The sequence below is a fragment of the Phragmites australis genome, chromosome 10 (genome assembly GCF_958298935.1).
Source record: "Phragmites australis chromosome 10, lpPhrAust1.1, whole genome shotgun sequence".
NCBI lineage: Eukaryota > Viridiplantae > Streptophyta > Magnoliopsida > Poales > Poaceae > Phragmites > Phragmites australis.
The window spans coordinates 21,444,417-21,467,046 of NC_084930.1; the positions used below are offsets into that span (position 1 = coordinate 21,444,417).

At 45.5% G+C, this 22,630-nt stretch overlaps 1 pseudogene; it reads left to right on the forward strand.

Moving 5' to 3' along the window:
* Window positions 1-308: 308 nt before the first annotated feature.
* Window positions 309-21,251, forward strand: LOC133930155 (protein DETOXIFICATION 16-like; annotated as a pseudogene).
* The last annotated feature ends 1,379 nt before the right edge of the window (window positions 21,252-22,630 follow it).

Sequence of the window (22,630 nt, forward strand, 5' to 3'; positions counted from 1 at the left end):
ACGATGCCACAACTAGGGTTTCCTAGGTGATGTCCAACGATATTTAGATCAGAACATCTAACGCCAATCGGAACATCTGATTGGGGGATCGGAACATCCAGGAAGTGCTTAGTGTTTAGCACGATATCTTTTCACATCAACATACTTTTTAGCGACTCCGCTAGGGAACGAAGCTTTCAGCTGCCTTGTAGCCGAATTTCAAAACCCTAGCCATGACGAATGGATATGAAGTCAACCCAGACAATGCCATTGTGCTCGCCATCGAGGAGCTAGATGAGGAGGCACAATGAGAGTACAAGAAACACAAGATGGAGTTCGACAAGGCATTCGCTTCACACAACCAAAAGATGAGACAGCGTGTCATCCGGAAAGAAGGAGATTTCACACCTATCTACACCAAGCCCGAGGTAACTTCCACTATAAGTGATGCACCTCTTATTGAAGAGAAAGTTGCTTTGATGATTGATCAGCAAGTAGGTGCTTCTGTGTAAAATGCATTGGATAGATTGTTGCCTAGTCATCTTAAAGTTATGGGTTTTGGAGTGCAATGCAAAAAAGATCTAAAACAACCTGTTTTGCTTGTTAATGCATGGGCAGCAGGTACACCATCTAAAGTTACACCGCAGGGTGTGCCGGTGCAATATATACATAGCTCAACTAATGCGTTAAGTTTGGTTGGTTATAGTGCATTACCACATGTTATTCCAAATATACCCGAATCTACAACCCTTTATCCTTCCCCGTATGCAAATGCTAATATGGTCAACTTGGGTGCGCTTAATGTTAGCAATTACATTGGTATGGGAGAAAGCTCACCAAATTTGCAAACACCTTTGTATCACACTACAGCATACAATATACCTCCCGTGCCAACTCAAGGTTCCGGCATTCCATATGGCCCACTACCTGCTAGTAATTTTAGTAGCTCTCTGTAGCATATAACAGGTACACGACCAAACCATAGTAATGCCTATGAAACACAGCAGCTTAATATTTTTAGACCACAACAATCAGCTAATGGGACATCAACTCGGCCTATGGCCGAGCCGTATACAGGGCCCGAGAATATTAGAGAGCAAGTGTTTATAATGTTTTGAGAGAGCAGTTCGGGGTAGAGCCCGAAGGTAGAGCATGTGCGTGTCAAAAGCCATACCCCAATTTCTATGAAAATATTCAGTATCCCAAAGGGTTTAGAGTGCCTGAGTCTATTAAGTATACTGGGGATGATGGTAGAACCACTTTGGATCATGTAGCTCAATTTATTTTGCAGCATAGTGAAGCTACTGCTAGCGATGCATTAAAACTAAGATTGTTTCCTTTGTCTGGCCTTGCATTTACCTGGTTTACTTCTTTGTCACATCATTCTATTTATACATGGTCTCAGTTAAAGCAAAAATTTCATGAGTCTTTTTATACTAGGGATATTGAGATTAGATTATTGCATTTAACATCGATTAAAAAACACATGAGCTTGTTGCTAATTATATTTGAAGGTTTAGAGATACAAGGAACCGATGTTTTAATTTGACAATTTCTGATAGAGACTTGGCTGATCTACCTTATTCCGGTTTACTTTCTCATTTAAAAGAAAAGCTAGAGAATCATGATTTCCCAGATGTTAGTCAAGTGTTACAAAAAGCTATGGCTCAAGAAAACTGGGCTAAAGAGTATAGAAGTTTTTAGAGATCAAGTGATAAAGAGAGAGAAGATCGTCCTAATACTCACATACTTGAATATAAATCTGAAAGTTCGGGTGATGATGACGTTGATGTATGTGTAGCTGAATGGGCTTGGTCTTCTAAGTCTAAACCATTCGTTTGCTTGGTTCTCAAGCCCATACCTCCTAAAAATTGACAAGAAGAGATTAAATTTATTTTTGATGTAGCAAAGTGTGAAAGAATTTTTTATTACTTGCTACAAGAAAAATAGATTAAGCTATCTCATGGTCATGTAATTCCGCAATTATATGAATTGACAAGATGAGCTTATTGCGAATAGCATAATTCATTCTCATGCTACTAACGATCGCAATGTTTTCCGTTGACAGATTCAATCGGCCATTATTGAAGGGTGATTGAAATTTGCGGAGATACAAGTAGACAAGCAACAGTTCCTGATTAATGTGATTGATCTCCAAGATAAGAGTATCCTAATTTGGCCAACTCAAGCCGAATAACCTAAAGGGAAAAATGTAAACATTGGTGAAGAAGGGCCTAAACCTTTGGAGGATAACAAAGACTTGTTAAGAGAAGTGTCACTTGAGAAAACTCCCGAAGGTAAAGAATCAATTAAGATTATGGTAAACACTTCAACCGTCAGGGGGCGTGACAATGCTAAGCCAATAATGATTAAACCAAAAAGCCTGGACGATGGCAAGTGGAAGGTTAATGAAGCAAAGGGATATGACAAAGTTAAGAAAGTACTCAAGCCCACTTTCAAGCAACTCATGTCCAAATATGAGAAAAACAAGGCTGTGCAAGTACAGATGAATCAGTCAAGTAGTTTGAAGCGACCAATATTAGCTTCAAGGCAAGGAGTGCACAATCATCACTAGCCGGGGGAAAGTCATGCTACTAACATCTACCCACCACTTGGGTCTTAGCCGCCATTGACGTGGGCATTCCCTCCAATGCCTTTTCCTCCTTGCCCAACATGGGGCTATAATGGTATGTGGATGTCGCATCCTCTTATGCAATTTACTCCTTTTCATCCAATGTGGGTAGTACCATGGAGGCCAGCATTTGATAGAATAGCACATCTTGTTCATGACTGATTAGGGCATATAAATCGGTCTAGTGATGTTCAACATGCTATGGTTATGAAGAAGGTATACCGGGCCAAGGGGAGTAGTGCTTAGACTCAAAATTCAGATTCTAATGTTGATAATACAAGGACCACTACTGTTGATATTATTGAGAATGGTTCAATGAAAGTGGTCACCAAAGAGCTTGGCAAAGGACCGATTGTCTTTGGTGATAATCTGGTCAAGTTTAAACATGTACATACTACTGTCTAAGTTGCTTCAAATACAAATGATCATGAAGCAAGTAGTGGCAAGTCGCTTTCTAAGTACCTACAGTCGAGGTGGTGTCCCTTAGGCTTATCTCACACAAAGAAGAGGAGATTGCAGTGGTTGCACAAGTAAGAATTGATGGAGCAACAAGCTAAAAAATTACAGGATACTACTTTCAATGAGGTTAAACAAATGCGACACGTGAAGAAAATATAGATATCAATTCTAGATGTCGTAGCAGCCCCTACATCAGCCCTTTCGCCAACAACAACACCAGTGCCTATGCAAGATGACAAAAAAGATGAATAATTGCTTGATTATGAAGAGTCGCCGGTACATGCTAATGATACTTCACCAACCGAAGGTACAGATATTAATATGGCTTTTTATTGCCTTTGGGATTTCATGTTATGAGTGAAGGTGAAGTGTATCAATAAATAAAGAAGCATGGTCGATGTATTGGTTACCATCATCCTAAGGACTATTCATGGAAGATGTCTTAATCATCGCCCTAAGAAAGGTAGAATGGAAGATGATGTGTTTTCGGTAAGCAAGTTTCACCAAAATAGAGGGGCATATGTTGATAGTAAAAACGGGTATGGCTAAGATTTTTTGTGAACGCCGGATATTCTGGTGCTTAGGCCATGTCGTCACCAGAATATCCGGTGGGTAGAGTAGGTTGGTGTGGATGATTCTCAGAGAGTTTGGTTCTCCTGGAAATTAGTCTGGTGTTCAGAACTTTGTTCTCGCCAGAACATCCGGTGTTTAGTCTCGGAGCTGAAAGCGTCAGCAGATCGAAACATTTGATTTCAGGATCGAAATGCCCGATCAAATATTTTTGGTCAAATAGAGAGGCCAATGTTTGTAAAAATCGGACATTTCGATTGGATCGGAACATCTGATAGGAGCATCGGAACATCTAATTCTAATGTGTATTGGAACATCCAATCAGGGATATCGGAACATCCGATCAGAGTCGGATCTGCATTCTTTGTGAAGAGATAGAGTTGGATTTGAAGACGTGCTTTGGTTATTCCAACTCAAAATGGGGTAAGACCATCTCTCCCTATAAATATAAAGGGTAATGGCCGATTGAGAGTATCCAACATCTAATTGAACAAATATAATTTACTTTACCTTTCTTTTTCATCCCTTTGCCGTAGTTCTCTTTTCGAACCTCTCTATTGCTTCTCGTTCTTGATCTTGATGACCAAGGACAAATCACCGATCATCTACGCGCTTACGAAGTCCCTCCCGAGCGTGGGTGATGACGAAGGCCCAACAGTGCGGCGCCACATCTAGGGTTTTCTAGGTGTTGTTCGATGGATATTCAGATCGGAACATTCGACGCCGATCGAAACATCCGATCAAGGGATCAGGACATCCAATCTAGTATTTTGCACATGAAGTGCTTAGTATTTGGCGCAGCATCTTTTCACATCAACACATATTTTCTCAATGTAGTCCAAGCCGTACGCAATCACACAATGCCCACAACACATCATCCCGCTTTGCTCTCTTGGCCATTGACTTCATTGGCAGGCTAATCAATCGCAAGGTAACTCCTAACATGACTAGCTAGTGACCCCATCGTTCTCGCCAGTATTGTGAAATCACGCGAGAGACTCCTATGACATTTTTCTCCATAGTTCCTATACAATCCACGACACTTGGTTGAGTTGGGAGGGGGAGGGTTGGTTCTTGGGGTCCAATGTGCTCCCCAGTTTTAAAATTATGCCCATAGGAAAGTCGACCCGACAGTGGTGGCGAGAGCAGGGGTGGAGCTATAGGGACACCATTGGCCATGGGAGTCTAGGAAGGATCAAGGCGGGCAATGTGGATGCCAGGTTATGCGGATCCAATAGTGGTGGGCACACCGCCAAAGATTGGAGGAAGCTAATAGGGCAGGGGAACAAGCTGACTCTATCAGCGGGGGGATAAGAAGCGTTGCAAGTTGTCCACATGAAGAATAGGAATGAGCGATTGTTGGATGAAGAATAAATGCATCACGTGCATCGATTGTAAAATAGCCTGTGATTTGAGGCGATTGAGCACTAGCATCACCCTCTTTTGTTCCATTGCGAATGAGATCCTAGTAAGTTTTATAAACATATGCTACATTAAAAACATACACAATTACAACACCAAGCAGCTAGCTTGCAGTAGTTGGTGCCTAGTTCAGGTGTATCCCCCTGCCACCATCCTTCTCTGATGTACCCTCCTGCTGTCCCCTGCTTCTCTTCTTGTTCAGAGCCACCTCCTCACACAGTGGCGGATCAAAGGCCACCAAGTAGGGACTCTTCTTTTTATTCATCCTCCTCTTTTTCTTCTCTTCTTCCTATTCAGGTGCTTGAGCCCCCTTGCCCCCCACAATCAGAGGTACCTCGCTACCTCTCTGTGCTGCCTTCACACATCGTCGGCCTCCCATAACCCCTCCGATAAGGCTCTCCATGCCCAACCTCACCCATCGGCCTCCATCACCATTACACAATACTACATAAAATGCCATCACTGTCAGTTCAAAAACTACATTAATGTTAGTTTTTGAATCAGTAGTGATTAAGCGACAGTGATAATCCATAATATCGGTTCTTGAGTTTATTCTACTGATTTGTATACTTACCATTGCCGATTTCAATCACAAACTGACAGTGATACTCAATCCATGACAAAAAAAAACAGTCATGCAATAATTTAGCTAAACTTTATATTACTAATCACCATAATATTAGGATTTATATCATACTAATCTATAATTAATTGACTACATCCATTATTGTACATAAAAAGTAAAAGTCATGCATGACCGCACACAAAAAGCCTTAAACTCGTGTGCGCAAAAAACCCTAAATGCGACTATCGACTGTCAGCCACAACAATGAATAAGTAGCCATTGTCGTCCCCGTCCTCGTCGGTCTCCTCCTCCTCTTCCTCTTCCTCCTCATCCGAGCTCGACCGGGGCTTCTTTGCATTCGGCTCATCAAGGATGGAAGTCCCACTCCTCGTCCTCAGAGGGGGGACCTCGCCGAGTTGCTAGAGTTCAAGGTCTCTGCCTCGCTGACGACGACGCTGGCAGGGCCCCCTCCTCATCCCCGGACGATGGCGCGAGTGTGGAAGGCATGGCCGGAGACAACAGCGGGGGTAGAAGGGTAGAAGGTGAGAGTGATCAAGTGTGCAATATTTAAAGGCGCTCGAAAGAAGCCAAGTAGACATGCATGTGAAGACGTATGGATTTTTGGATATCATTGCCAGTTATTAAAAGTACGTCTTTTGATGAACTAATATTACTGCCGGTTTGTGTTACGAACCAGCAATGATACATCAATACCGGAGAACAGACAATAATAATTTAAATAGTATTGTCATATCGTGTAATCAACCAGCAATGATAATCACTATCATTGTTGATTTTTACTGGCTCGGCTTTTTATGTGCACCTTCAACATACAAACTGGTAGTGATAAATTATAACTGCTGGTTATTACTGAACCGACAGTGAAAGAGAGGTAGAGATGACCCTTTTTGTCGGTGGCGCCACCACCACCTCCTTGTCTCCCCCACCTGCTCCCAGATCGGCCTTCCTACCAGCTTCTATATCCAGAGCGAGTGGAAACCACACCTAGAACCCCGAATAATTTGTATCGGGATCCTCTAACTACATCGATTGGTGAAGTCAAGTGACATTAAATCGTTGTGGACCATTGATCGTAGATGGATGGATTAGAGTTTATGCTATAGCGTATCATTAACAATAAAAGCACCATAGTAGGCTGATAGAATTGCTATAACAGCGTTGTTATAGTACTTTGCTAGAGTATTTGAAGCCGTGGTACTGTTTATCATCCCATATTTTACTGTTCTTCTCTGATTTCACCTTGGTGAAGTTAGGATTTCGATCCGAATAATTCCACCCCCAACCTCACCAGCGTCTGTCTTAATTGCTGGCGCTGTAGAAGATGGTAGTCGCTTGTTCGAGCGAGCCAGCCTTTTCCTTAAAATTAGTGGTGAAGTTTTCGTTTCGAAGAACTTGTCCATTCCCCCCAAAACTACCAGTCTAACACTCCTGGCTGGGGCTAGAAACATCTGTGGTCGGCCCCCAACTCGTCTCCCTGTTGTGCTCGTGTTTGTTTATGCGCCTGCGTGCGCTGGTCTGATTTAAGTTTTTGGATATGCTCCCGTGAGAGACAAATCCCTCGGCCAAGTGGCTCGTAAACTACATTACAACAATCTTGTTCCTCTCTGTTGGCAATACCGCAGCAGTAGCCGTTAAAGCTAGGCAAGTGGACCGGATCAAATAGACCAGCATGAGACTCTGCGATTTCAGTTTTCAGTTTGGCTCGGGCATGGAGCTTAACGGGCCAGGCTAGCATGACACCGTAAGCCGGCCGTACCTGGGCCATGGTCTCGACAAGGCGTGCTAACATGGCACGGTCACGCCACAACCGCTGGTCTCGAGGAGGGACACCAGCAGTGGAATCGTGTTCACGCGGTTGATGGTGACGGCAACAGCACCATCCAGCTAGAACAGGCGGATGAGGATTGCCTTGTTCTCGTTGCAGAGCGAGAGGTTGAGTATGGAGCAACGAGTCCGCTTTGGTAGTCACTGTGAATAGTAGAATGAGCAGTGATCATGAGAGAGTGAACAGTAGATTGCAGTAAAACACTGAAACGATACTGTAACATACTTATTGTTTATAAATTACTGTACTGAATATACTGTAGTGAGTGAACTACTTGTAGCAGTCCTATAGCATGAGTAAGTCACAGTTACTGTTCACTTTTGACTTACCTCCTCTAAGTTAGAGATCTGGTTCCGATGTCACTGCATGGTCCTTCTCCCCAACGAAATTGTTTTGTCAAAGGAGCAGCTAGTTACTCCACTAATCTGCAATAGTAATACTCCGGAGCTCAATACGGAGGACGCGCTATGTATTGCTTATGCGTCGCACGGCCCATCAGCCCACCTAGTCAATCAAGCCCAACCAACCGAGTACCCCATCTAGCCCACAAACGCTTTTCATCATTGTAGCTGGGCCTTAACTGAGTCTGCAGGCCATGTTCGAATTTTTCCTCCGCTTTGCCAGGCCGCAAATCTGTAGGGTTTTTGATTTATTTTTTCATATGCATTCTACATTTTGAGAAGTTTGAATCAATATTTTGCGAAACCAAGCTCAACAATTTTGATACGCTAGATCAATATTTTTCAATTTCATCGTCTATCTTTTAGCTTGTGCGTACATATGCATTCAACATTTTGAAACCTTAATTAAACATTTTTGAAAACTTAGTTCAATGATTTTAAAACTCGTTCTACATTTTACGTGAAATTGTTGAAATAGTACATTAAAAATGTTGAAGCAGTACATCCCAAATGTTGATTTAAACAAACAAAAAGGAAAATATAGTCATATTGGATCTCATTTTGTTGCATTAAGCAACACGGTGGTTGAAACGGATTCGCCATCTCCTACTGGATCAACGTGGCCATATTAGCTGTGTCTGTGAGGGTGTCAACTGCGTGCAAGGAGACGTGGACAGTGTTCTCCTCGGAGGCCTCCCATGATGCACTCAGCTTCTTCAGGCTCGCAATCCCGTCCGCTCTGATGCTCTGGTACGTGATGTTTCCACTGTGATTATTATTGCAGCTTGGAGATGTGGTAGTTTAAGCTCATTGTGCTCTTCTCAGGTTTCCTTCCTAATCCCAAGCTGGAGACATCTGTTCTTTCAACCAGAGATTACTGATTTTCTGATGCTTGTGCCGTGCCCCGTTGCTGAGGATATATATATATATATATATATATATATATATATACAGACATATCTTTGACAGCCTCAGCACTGCTGCCTTCGTGCGGATGATCACCTATGGCCTAGGCTCCGCCATAAGGTAAACTTGTGAACCAAAGCTATCTTCCACTCATGCAGTCATACTACTTGTGCATTCATGCTCAATTCCTCATTTGCTGTATGTACTTGGCTAATTATGCAGCACTCACGTCTCCAATGAGCTCGGCGCGGGGCGGCCCGATGCAATTGTACACCTAAAACTAGTACACAACTGCAAAATTTATTACTTTTGTTATACAACTCTAATGCCTCTTATTGAAAATTTTGCTTTACCTTTCATACCAATGTAGTGACTTCATTATCCCAAATTCATTCTCTGTTATAACCCGGGCTCATTAAAATAAGCTTCTAAATTCTATCTTCATTATAAGAGACTTTGTACGATTTACATTTTTTTATAGATAGTCCCACCAGTTATTGAAATTTGCACTTGTCTTTTATAAATGTATATATGAGTCACGTGTGTTTGAAACATTGAATCAACAGGCAACGAAGGCGAAGGAAGAGTGTTCTGTTCTTCTCCTCCCTCGGATTTCGAAACATGAAGATGGAATCAAGTGCTAACATGTGAACAAACTCGGAAACTGGACCACTTGCTATGCACCAGTACTAATCAGCGTTAGCACTTGGAATTTGAATTTAGATGCATAAATCTAGCTTTTCCTTCATAGATGCAAAATTGCAGGAGGCTAGGACGCATCCTGTGCTCCAAGGCCTGATGCGTTGCAAAGGTCCGGTTCCTCTGCAGTCAGCCAACCAAAGAAGAAGAGTAATTCGCACCCAATTTTTGTGCGGCCCCCAGCTCCTCCCTATGTACACTATGGAGTTGTATTGTTGTGTAAGTGGCAAGCTCTCTATTTGAACAAATAAAATGTTTCTTACTTTCCAAGAACGAAATATTGTGTAAGAGGTTTTTTGTTTCGTCCTTGGAAGCATACCAAGAGGTACTGAAATTGTAACGTGGGAGCTATTAATTTTTTTTTTACCTGAGGTACATGTTTTTGGTACCTCTCAAGTTATAATTCATTATATCTCTTGGTACCTATCCAAGGAGGACAAAAAGCTTTAAAATAAAATGGGCAATAATACACATGCTTTCCTATCATGACATTCTCTTACACCCAGTTTTATCATCTCACGACCACACTTTGTAAGCTCGGCTATTATGACCTTCCTTCAGAAAAAAACAAATTTCTTATAGACAGCCACACCGTCGTGGCCTTCATTCTGTCTCAACGTGTGAACAGAGAACCCAACATGGTGAGCAGCATCGCCGTGTCGAACGCCTCGCCATGCTTCTAGTTTTCAGTAAGGTCATACATGCTGCCAAATAATTTGCCTCTCATCCAGTTTTTCCCTGGCAGTTTTAACTGCCTTAATACTGGGTCATGGTGCTGCAGATAAGCTACGGTCGCACTCAATATCTTGTGTGCTGTGTGTCCATCCTAACTTTCGTGCCTGACCCTGTTGTACCCTAATACCATATAGAAACGGCATAATGGTCAACAAACCAATATGGACTATCACACTGAAGAAATTACCTTCGAAATGCTTTTTAGTGTCATCCTCAGTTGCCACTGATGCTGTTGATTATAATCTCTCACCAAGATTGATATTTAATAGCCCTTGTTTCCATGATCAATCTTCTACTTCAGCTAAGTGCATCAAAGTATGCAGAGGCTGTGATGTTTTCATTTTCTCGATGAAATAAACTCCATTTATCTAAAATATCTTCTACTTTTTTTCCAAATAAAGAACATGAAAAATATTACATGCAGTTCGAAATACGCGAAAGTTACATTTCTCTGCAACGCACTCAACTAAGGAGTTTTAGAACATTTGTACCACCAATCAGTGCATGAATGTTCCTTGGTGATGCTGTGATAAACAAGTATCGAGCTTACAGGACCACCAAACAACGTAGCAACAAAGCAACAACTATAGTTGAGTGCCCATTTCTCAACAGAATCGCTCACTCCCAGACAATAATAGAGGGAAACAGAGGAAGAAGACGAGGAAACCCAGGCGCCTAACCATCGTGGAGGCAAGCGCTGAGGAGGCTCTACTCATCGCTGGAGGCCAACCGAAGGAGAACCTGGTGGTGCGCGAGGAGGTGAAGAAGCAGCTATGGCTGGCGGGGCCGCTGATGTTCGGCGCGCTGCTGCAGAACGTCATCCAGATGATCGACGTCATGTACGTCGGCCACCCCGGCGAACTGTCCCTTGCCGTCGCCTCCATGGCCAACTCCTTCGCCACCGTCACCGGCTTAAGCGTGCTGGTAAGTACTTGATGTTCACGCTCACATAAACAGTTTGCAGTTGCACAAGAGTTGTGACGCACAAAGTGTGTGCGCGTCTTAATTATCGGTACTAGCTTATTATCCCTTATTTTTATTGGGTGGCTTGCCCCTAGTCAATGGAATCTTTGTTTGTGTTTCGCGATGCTGAGGTTTTGCCTGAATTACCTGGCCAATCTACACATCTTGCACTAGATCGAAGTAATTTGTTTGTGATTCTGACATCGTGTGAGTGGATATATTATTGGTTTAGAGGAAATCATCTTCCTATAGGAAGTGTCAGTGTCTAGAGTCTAGACTACAGTGGGCCTCCAAGTTGCTGTCCGACATTTCACCCCTCTTCTGCGCGCCGTTCTCCGCTCTGATGGGCACGAAGATCAAATATTATCCGATATTATCTCTTTCAGTTGCCATCTGAATGATTTCGCTCTTTTGGCTCTTAGATGCCGTCTGTTAGCGAGGGACCTGTTCTTTGTGAAGTATCTATTATCACTCTAGTATATATAAACAAAAATAAAAAAAATCCGTCAAACATATACTAGAATTTTCTTCAGGCCCTTGTGGGGGCTTTTGTCCTCCTTGCTGATCTGTTTCAACACTTGAGAGCGACGTTCGCCCGTCTGCCGCAGTCTTGGCACGTCGGTCAAACCTGGGCCTTGGAACGTCCATGCATAATGCATTATCATCGAATATATATTATATGAGCAATTGAGCATACAGATCGGTCGGCGAGATCGAATCTGCTCAAGTGCTGACTGAGGTGCAAGCAGGAAGATAGCAATGTTCACTATGTTGAACACTCTATGTTTCTCTCCTTCCAGAGAAATCAACTTCCCAGAATAAATAAGGAGTCGAATTCACCCCTAATGTCCTTCGGAAGCTGCTTGCGTGTGGGAAGCCACCAATCAACCAGTTCCATATCTGCACGTGGAATAAAACTATGGAACCCAGCCGGCCTCAGAAGATGGAACCACACCTCACGGCTATAGACGCAATAGAGGAGCAGGTGTTGGATGGTTTCACTGGCATGACAACACAGCAAGCAAGGGCCACCATTTTTGAGGTTGTGTCTTTTTAGTCGGTCATCCGTCCAGTAGCGACCATAGAGAGCTAACCAAAAGAAGAACTTGCATTTTGCCAGCGCCTTCAACTTCCATAACTGTTTTGCTCCAGGTAGCTCCGTCTGTCCAAGGAAGAAGGCCATGTATGCCGATGAGGACAAGTATTGCTGGTTGGAGCTCCATCGCCTCTAGAGCATATGAAAGAACAACCTGCTCGATTGTATTCCAAACATGCAAAAACTCGGCAAAAAACTCGAAATTGTGAGGGAGCCCATTATGTCACGAACCTAGCGTCGGTTGCACAAGGACTCTGCTACTGAACACGAGCTTGAGGCACGCTTGCCCACCGCTTGTAACAAATGCGGCGCCATACGCTTGATTGAGTCACCAGCCAGCCATTTGTGAGTCCAAAATAAGGTCTTGGAGCTATTCGCGATCTTGACCATGAAGGAGGCATCGAACATTAAGCGGATGATGCGCTTGACACTTGTTGGCAGGGAGACCCAAGTACACGATTTGTCAACTCGATGTAGCCACTCCCAGCGGAGTCGGAGCGCGAACCCGAGGTAAGAGAGATTGAGCACCCCTAATTAGCCAAGCGAGAGGGGACAACAGACGCGTGGCTAGGACACCAGGCAGTGACCACCAGTCACTACGTCAGTGCCACTCCAGAGGAAAGCATGACAAAGCTTGTTTGATCGCCTGCAGTGGGCCAAGGCGGCAAGCAAGAAGTAATGGACATGAAGATTGGGATGGCCGTGAGAGTAGCTTTGGTGAGGAGGATGCGATCGGTAGTGGTGAGTAGGCTCGTTTTCCATGTCAGTAGCCTATCAGCCACGACATCGACGAGCGATTGAACCTCACATTTGCGTAGCTTCCTCAACGACAAGGGGACTCTGAGGTACTTCATCGGGAAATCGGTAACCCGATAAGGGGAACAAATGTGTAACGGTCATCAATTCATCATTTCTCCAATGAATTGGCGACACCTGACATTTGCTCATATTAGTGTAGAGTCCCAAAGTAGCAGCAAATGTATCAAGGATGGTTCTTATCAGCACCAAATCTAGCTCACATAGCGAGATGAAGATCACCAAGTCATCTGCATAGAGCAAGGCTCTGTTCCTGATCTCCAGTGCACCGAGATCACTAAATAGCAGCAGTCTATCGACCTTCGAGGTCAAAGCATTAAGTGCTTCCATGACGAGAACGAACAAAAAGGGCGAGAGTGGATCACCCTGGCGGAGTCCACAAGCATGGCAAATCTGACGCCTAGCGTGACCATTGAGAAAAAACCTTAGTGCTTGCGGTGGATAGCAAGATAGCAGTCCAGTTAATCCACCGACGTGAGAAGCCAAGGTGTCATAGCATGTTAAAGAGGAAGATCCAAGACACAGTATCAAAAGCTCTCGCAATGTCCACACGCAGCAAAAGTCATGACCGCTTTTTCTGGTCCAATAGCCTGGCACCCAGATGCACAACTCTGAAATTGTCGTGAATGTGGCGGCCCTTGATGAATGCGGAATGATTCACCTGCACAAGATAACGCAACCTCGACGTGAGACGCAAGCAAGCATCTTGGTAAACAATTTGCTAAAGCTATGTATTAGGCTGATCAGTCGATATTCCCAGATTCCATGAGGCTCCCTCTTCTTACACATCAAAATCATGACGGATTCATTGACATGGTTGAAACTCCCTACCATCAAGCGACCACAGTGCATTGAAGGCCCGAATGATGTCTAGCTTAATCACTTCCCAAGTCACCTTGTAGAACATTCAATGAAATTCGGCTCAATCTGAAGAAATTAGAAAAACTAGAAAACCTATAGGCTGACGCCAAAGGTTCCATCCAGAAAAACCATATTTTGACCCCATCGGGTCCCGGAGTCTTCTCCGTCGGAATATCCTGAACGGTATTCCAAATTTCTTCCTCAGAAAAGCAAGTCGAGATAGGCGAGGTCTAGAGACAGAATGGCCAGAGAATTGAAGTTGAGCACCAGTGATCTCAGCTCATGAGTGCCAAGAACATCGTTGAAGTAGCTGAATACTGCATCCGCCTTTTCTTCCTCATTCACCACCATCAGCCCCTCAACCTGCAGGGACTCAATGTAGTTCTTTCGTCTGTGGTGATAGTCCTGTAGGTGGAAGAACCTTGCATTGGCATCGCCCTCCGCCAGAAACTGGATACGAGATCATTAGCATGCTATGGTACGCCAAGGAAGCTAGACCTAGGCATTTACATTTAAGGTCCTTTCTTAGCTCCTACTCCTCAATCGAGAGTAGGCGTCTGTCCATAGCAAGGTCCAAGCGGTAGACAACTTCTTTGGACACAGCCAACTGCAAACGTATACTGCCGATGAATTTCTGACTCCACTATTTGAGGGCCTTAGCAGTGTTGCACAACTTGTAGTCCAAAGTGCAAAACGCATGGGCATTATCAAGCGGGCAATGCCACGCATCACAAATTGTATCCAGGTACCCAGGGTACCGCGGCCAGATGGACTCGAATCGGAAACATTCTTGAAAGCAGAATTCATGTTTGTATGCAGCAAGATTGGGGCATGGTCTGAACAGTCCGTGGAGAGGCTGCACAACCGGTGATCGGCGATGTCGCCCTACAGTCAAGAGTGATGAAAACATGATCAATGCTCCACGTATATAGCCGGCCATGGAGGTGGATGTCTTTGAGCTCCAAATCATTGAGGAAACACCAGAAGCAACCCATCAAGTGCCGATGCAGCACGTTGTTGCTTTTGTCTTCAGCCCTATATATCATGTTGAAATCACCACAAAGCATCCATGGCCCAATGCAACCTTGCCTCAAATCCCGTAGTTCCTGCAGGAAAGCAACCTTCTTATGCTCCCTTTGAGGTCCGTATACCGAAGTGAGCCACCAAGACGAACCTCCCACCAAGGACACTTTGACAGTAAGCGAGTGAACCTTGACAGTGATATGCGACACTACCTCGATATCTATGCACCATGCAATGAGAATCCCACCTTGAGTATTTGTGGCTAGCAAAAAACAATAATCGAAGGTAGTACCTAGCATTCCCAACATGATCACATCATCAAATACATTTATCTTTGTCTCCTATAAGCAGAGCAGAGAGACACGCTCATGATCAACGATTCATGAACCGCATCACGATGCGCCCGGGCATTGAGTCTCTGGATGTTCAGCACAAGAATGTTTTCACAATTCATGGAACCAACAGTGACCTACTACCATCATGACCACAGTCCTCAGGCTGCACCCGCCAGCACCAAAGGCCCTGGCGTACCTCTTGACATGCCGTTAGGGAAGAGCTCTCGAATTGCCGCTAATAAGAAGCTGACAAAGGCGCATTAAACAATCGCTCATACTCGGCTAATGTAATAGCATCAGAGGCCAAGACTCCAAGGTGATGCGAAAACTCCGTATTAGCACATTCTATGCCTAGGTGACCGGATTGGTCACACGTGACCTCTGTGCTGCCATCCGCTTGCTACGTCGAGGTAGTGACACAACATCGTCGTCCCGTTGAGCGTTTGAACATGGGCGCTGCGGTGGTGGTAGTGTAGCAAGCATGGGTTGAGGAGGTTCAGCAAGCACCGCACCGATGAAATCAACCACCACAACACTGACTGTTGGATCGGCAACAGCAACCTGGAAAGGTAGAGGTGACAGCAGAACTCCTATCAAGGTGGAGCGGAGTTGTAAGTAACGGTTGATAGGCGTTGGTGCCTCTAGAGAAAGAACACATTGGGACGCTGGAACCTCTAGAGGTGGGGAGCTGATACTCGTCAGAACCTCCAGTGAATGGTCGAGCGAGCGTTGGCCCATCCAGTGCAATGTCCACAACTGACAGAAGCGTCAGGCTTGAAGAAATCCCATCGCCCATTGGGCAGACAATCGAGCCAGGCCCAATGACACATTGGGTTAGCCCAAGTGGTAGGGTAGTGGATGAGGGCGTGGCCACGACACGAGAGGAGGTATCAATGTTATCGACCTGTCTACATCGACAGCTAAAAGAAAGCACGGCTATGCAAAGCCTCGTTGATCATGGGGTCCCAGGTCAAAGGATGCAACATAGCAGAGGACCAAGACAAACTGGACCCAACAACCAAGGTAGCACGCCAATCACGGACATGACGAGCCATGCATTCCAGGACCATGGAGTTCAAAGTGACTGGAGGTAGCACAATGGTAGCCACAGGAGCATGGCAAAGCAACTCAGGAGCATGGACTGACGCCCGGCGTAAGGTTGACAAAGCGACATCCTTTTTTGCATTTGCAGGTGGCAGAGGTAGCATCAGGCGTGACGTAGGCCCCACATTGTTCAAACATCCAAAACAAAGTGGGCCCACCAGAGAACATGCCAGCAACCTCATCGGTGTATGGCCATCCTACCCCAAACTCACCGACAGCCAGGAAGTGACATGCCGAGCACAACCATGAGAGGACAAAGAATCACCACCAGAGCCATCATGTCCACCACCATCACCGCCATCCCCGAACGAATCTTCGAATCTAGTGCCCTTCTGCCAAGGCTTGGAGCAGCAGCGTTGCTCGAACCCAGGGTATTCATCACCGTTGCTGTCCTAGTTGTTCAGTGGGGTGCCACTATTTGAGGAATTCGAAGGCAGACTCCAATCATGGAATTCCTTGATGTGGATGGTGATCTTGTAGTGGAGGCACAACTGCTTGGAGTAGATAATCTCCCCCGGGCGCAAAAAAAGGCCGCACTCCACATACTCCTCTATGGGCTCCGGTGCGAAGAGAATTACCTCTACTGGAATGAGGTCAGGGTCGACACACCAAGCAACCACGTGAAAATGACGCAAGTCTTCATTAGCAGTGGTGTACAGAGTGGGCAGGAGGTTAGAGAATGAAGCGCTGAGAATACGCTCCACCATGGACAAGTGCCTGGCATGTGGTGGTATCCCCTTGAGCTCCAGCAGAACGTGGTACATGAATGATCCTGCAAATGCCATCGACTAACGCCACCATGGCCGGAAGCTCAGCTGGAACGACGACCCGGCAGGCATAGGGGAGTGAAGCATGAGGTCACACATTGTCGGGTCATGGAAGATGATCAGAAAGTCCTCTAGGAATCCACGGTGGACGGTTAATGCATCCGCATCAACTTCGTAGGAGTCTGTCTGAAGCGATTGAATCTGATCCAGACACACAGGAAGTCTAGTGCCCACTACAAGCACCACTAGGGTGAGAGAGAGGCTGGCCTCCTCCTGGATCACATCCCGAGACCTAGGACTGATGCAGAAAGAATGGTGGGGCCGACGCTCAAGGGATCCTTGAATGGATGAGGAAGGCGCTAGCGGGGGCCCGACGAGAGGTAACGGGGGTGGTGGATTGGCCGCGCAGATGGAAGGCATCGAGAAGGATTTTCCTATGGACTGGGACACAGCCGACAGCATGGGGGAGGGCATAGGTGGCTGAAAGGGTGTAAGCGTAGGCGACCTTGGTGCTCAGGAGGAAGCTTGCAGAGGTTGAGAGGTAGGGCGACCTGCCAATTGAACCTTGCTTGTAGGGGGTGATGTGAGGCCTGAGTGTTGTGCACCCCTAGGCAAAGGCGATGGAGGAGAGCAATGGCTCTTGCAATGTTGAGCTTGGTGACCCTCCTGCCAGCACCTAGCAGCGAGACGGGTTATAGCAAGTCACTACGACGTGGTCAGTGGAGAGGCAGTTGAAGCAACGCCCTACCAGGTCAGGTGGCACCGATCTGGATGAAAGATGATGTGGGTGTGGAACCTGGTTCCACCATCTGCGTTTCTTCATGGCCAGCTGCCAATCGTCGGAATCTGCGACGGAGCAACATGCATCGGGGCACGCCACTGCTCCGGCTGAAGACACATGGAAGCCCATAGGTTTTTGGTATCCCATGCCATGTTGAGATTGGACAGTGGTCGGGATGACGACGTCACGTCAGACGCTATGGACAAAGTGGACGAGGGGCTAAAGAGTAGCTACTCAAGCAACTCCGTGCCAGAGCCAGATCTGAAAGGGGTGGCATAGGGGTTGAGGCTGGACGACCTGGTCGGGGAGGCTGGCACCGGGGGTAAACATCAGCAGGGCGTGGGTGTGATGGCGACGAGGAGAGTGGCTGCAGGGTCTGCGGAGGGAGCGGTGGCAGAGGGTCCATCTTCCTTCTCTCTTCGGCAATGGCCTCCTCCAACCAGATTGGAGAACATAGATGATGCGTGGTGCCAAACCGAATGCTAGCTAGATTCTCATATGATATATTGTCAGATAGGCAACAGGAGCCGGGTAGTTAGAACTTAGAACAGATGCACAATATTGCATTCAAGTCTTTTAGGGCAACATTAGTTTTCATTTGATATGGCATACACTATCCCAAAAGGTTACTATCAATACATGTTCTTTAGTCACCCTTTGTGTTAATCTGTTCTTTGTTTCTTTGGCAGTGGACATTAACAAACAACTCATCTCCGTTAGCCTTTTTAACCCAAGATTGGGTCCAATCAAATTCAAACAAAATCTACAGATTGATTTATATTTTTATGTTTTATGGACAAGTGCTGAATACTCCGACTGCGCTATCGGCTATAGACTGAACCAAGTGAGCTCACTGTTTTTCCTCCCTTCGAGACCAGCTTGCCGTGGCAAGTGCTCTGGACACTCTGTGCGGGCAAGCTTTCGGGGCCCCAGGCAGTACCACCTCCTCGGCATCTACATGCAACGTGCCATGCTTCACCTCACCCAGGTCAGCGTCCCACTCGCCGTCGTCTGGTTCTACACCGGCCAGATCCTCCTCCTGTTCGGTCAGGACGCGGACATCGCCGCGGAGGCCGGCACCTTTGCGCGGTGGATGATCCTGGCTCTCTTCGCCTACGGCCTCCTGCAATGCCACGTCTGGTTCCTGCAGACGCAGAACATCGTCATGCCTGTGATGGCGAGCGCCGGCGCCGCCGCGGCGTGCCACCTGCTCGTGTGCTGGCTGCTGGTCTATGGTGTTGGGATGGGAAGCAAGGGCGCGGCGCTCAGCAACGCCGTCTCCTACTGGATCAATTTGGCGATACTGGCTGTGTACGTCAGGGTGTCGAGCGCGTGCAAGGAGACCTGGACTGGGTTCACAACGGAGACCTTCCATGATGCACTCAGCTTCTTCAGGCTCGCCGTTCCATCCGCTCTAATGGTGTGGTGTGATGTTTACAGTTTCTGATGAATTTTCTATTTAGTCGAATGGTATATATGATCAGTGACGAGCATTCTTGTCCTTCTTAGGATCAGTAACGATTCTTGTTCTTCTGCAACTGATGATGACACTGCGGTTGCAGCTTGGAGATGTGGTCATTTGAGCTCGTTGTGCTCCTTTCAGGCCTTCTTCCCAATCCCAAGCTGGAGACGTCAGTCCTATACATCAGGTTGTAAATTAAAGTTACTGATTTTTCTAAGGTTTATGCGATGGCTAGTTGCTGAACATATACAAGTGTATCTTTGACAGCTTCAACACTTCTGCCTTCGTGTGGATGATCTTCTTTGGCCTTGGTTCCGCCATTAGGTAACCTTCTGAACCAAATCCTTGGCTCATGCCGTCCTGCGTGGATCGGACTATTTCTGCAGTCATGCTCGCTCATTGCCTGTGCTGTTGTTGACTACGAATTCTGCAGCACTCGCGTCTCCAACGAGCTCGGGGCAGGGCAGCCCCAGGCCGCCAGCCTTGCGATGCGCGTGGTCGTGTTCTTGGCCGTCTCGGAAGGACTGATCGTGGGGCTGATCTTGGTGTGCATGCGTTACATCTGGGGGCACGCCTACAGCGACGTGGAGGAGGTCGTGAGACATGTGGCCAAGATGATGCTGGTCATCGCAGTGACCATCTTCTTTGATGGAATCCAGACTGTTCTCTCAGGTACAGATTTCCCCACACCGGACGCCTACAACTTTCTGCCAATGCATTTCTTTGTAGATGGTATTCACGGTGTCACAAGTGGTATGATAAGGGCCTATTTAGAACGCATAATTTCGACAGAGAACTGTTCCATTCCCACAGGAATCGGGAAAAAAATAACTCCCACATTACAAACGGGGACTAGGAATATTTGCTTTTGATGCAACTGCAGGTGTGGCTAGAGGCTGTGGATGGCAGAAGATTGGTGCTTGCGTTAACCTTGGCGCCTACTACATTGTTGGCATCCCTTCAGCTCACCTCATAGCTTTCGTCTTGCATGTCGGCGGCATGGTGCGCCTTTTTGTTTCCCTTGGATCCGCATATTTTTCCGTATTTGCAGGTAATGATCTTCCAATAGTTTTTGACCGGTGTCTTGTGTTGTACCGACAAATAGGGTCTTTGGTTGGGCATCAAACTGTGGGCTCATGGTACAACTCTTGCTACTCGTGACTATCACGCTGTGTACCAACTGGGATTACGAGGTACGCGTGCAAAGATCAATTCTAGCTCCGCTCTGCATTTTGATCTCCCTACATTCACGTTGCTAGATACTGCACCACATACTTCTGTATTTCAAACTGCAGCTATATTACTATTAGGTACACAAACCTGAAGACCCATATTGAAAACTTTGCTTTACTTGTTATATCATTGTAATGCCTGTGATACCACTAATTCATTCACCGATATAATCCGATCTCACCAATTATACGCGTTTTGATTTTTCTTTTGATTAATAAGAGAATTTATATGGTTTTGTCTTTTAGAGACAATCCCACACCAGCTATCTAAATTTGCACTTGTATCTAAAGATATGTACGAGTAACTTGTGTTTGAAACTTTGAATTCACAGGCAATGAAGGCGAAGGACAGAGTGTACAGTTCTTATCTCCCTACAGATTTCGGAACAGGAAGTAAACGATCCAGGAAACTGCACACCCTTGGCAATGTACCAGTATAAATCAGGATTAGCACTTGTCATTTGAAGCTGGATGCATGAGGCTACCTTCAGGACTAGCAGGGGCTAAGGCAAAGATACTTGTGCAGGCTACTTGTCTGTATTGTGTTAAAAAAATACGTACTTTTAGATTTAATTTAATTCATAGATAAATCACCAACACGAACTGATATATCATCATTATTATGCAGCAAGAGTATAATCTAGACACAAATATAACGGAACTCACCATGTCTAATATACTTCATAACAGGAACGGCAGAGTAGTACTCAATATGATTAAAATAAGATTAATCATAGCAAACATATCAATCAGTAGCGAGCGACGCTGAAGCCCCCGTGATGACTATGCAGAAGGCGACGATTAACAGTTGATGGCGATGAGGAAGCATATCACGAGCTGTTGCGCAGAGCGTTTCTTAAAAATCTTATTCGTCCTCTCCCAGTGTAGGATCCCAAGAGTGACGGGTTCTACAGACCTGCTCTCCCGTTCGTCGATGCAAGTCAACACAGCGGGATGGAGCATATCGACTACATGTGGCGGCGTAACAGAGAGAGAGAGAGACAAAACCCTAGAGTGTTGTATTCTTATGTGGTGACGGCGGCTGATAGGTATATATAGAGAGAACCAATCCGCGCAAACATGCCATGATTGATTTATATATATATATATATAACTATGTTAACCATTTTCGCACATAGCAAAAGAATAAAACTGTAAAAGAAGACCGCACCTGTACAAGCAACTGGACTTGATTTCAGCAGATCATTCGTTCGCTCGCGCCCTTTGCCCTGGCCCCGCCCGACGAGGCGAGGTGAGCTAGCGCGCGCGTGTGTTCTCATAGTTCTCTCATCCATACATGCTAGATGGGTTTAGGAGACAACTCCTTTAAGTTGACCTACCTCTACCTTCACTAGTAAGATGAGACTAAACAACTGCAACCTCCTCTCTCATGTGGAGCCTTTTACTTTTATTTGGAATTACATAAATATATTGGGATAAGCCCATATATTCAAACAATCCCCCACCAGATCTCAAAGTCCCAAATGATTTGCCTATTCCCAATGCTATTTGATATACCAGTGTTTTGATGGAGACCTGTTTGGGTTGAATATCAACCTAGAGCATTAAGCTACACTCATTTACAACTTGGACAGTTGATTATGCCTTGAACTACAAGTTTTATGCAAACAAGTTCTACTTAAAGTCATAACTGGTACTTATGTGCCAGTAGGCTACCCATCGGGTAGAGCTTATAAATTGTACTCCTTGTCCTCTTCATGATTTTATTAGAAATCACCCAAGTCTCATAGACTGTGACCAACAATCAGGCTCATATAGGTGTATTCTTTCAGAAATGCCCTGTAGGATAGCATCTTTGCTAATTAAAGCTAACAGAACATATTAAGGCAATAGCCAACTTTGCTTACAAATTTTGAAAGTACTGCATCTTCACTTGAGTGGGTTGTGTTGTACTCTCTTTCAGTTAACCAATAGCTTGTTCTTACCAAGTTCTAATTCATGGGATCTTTGATCAT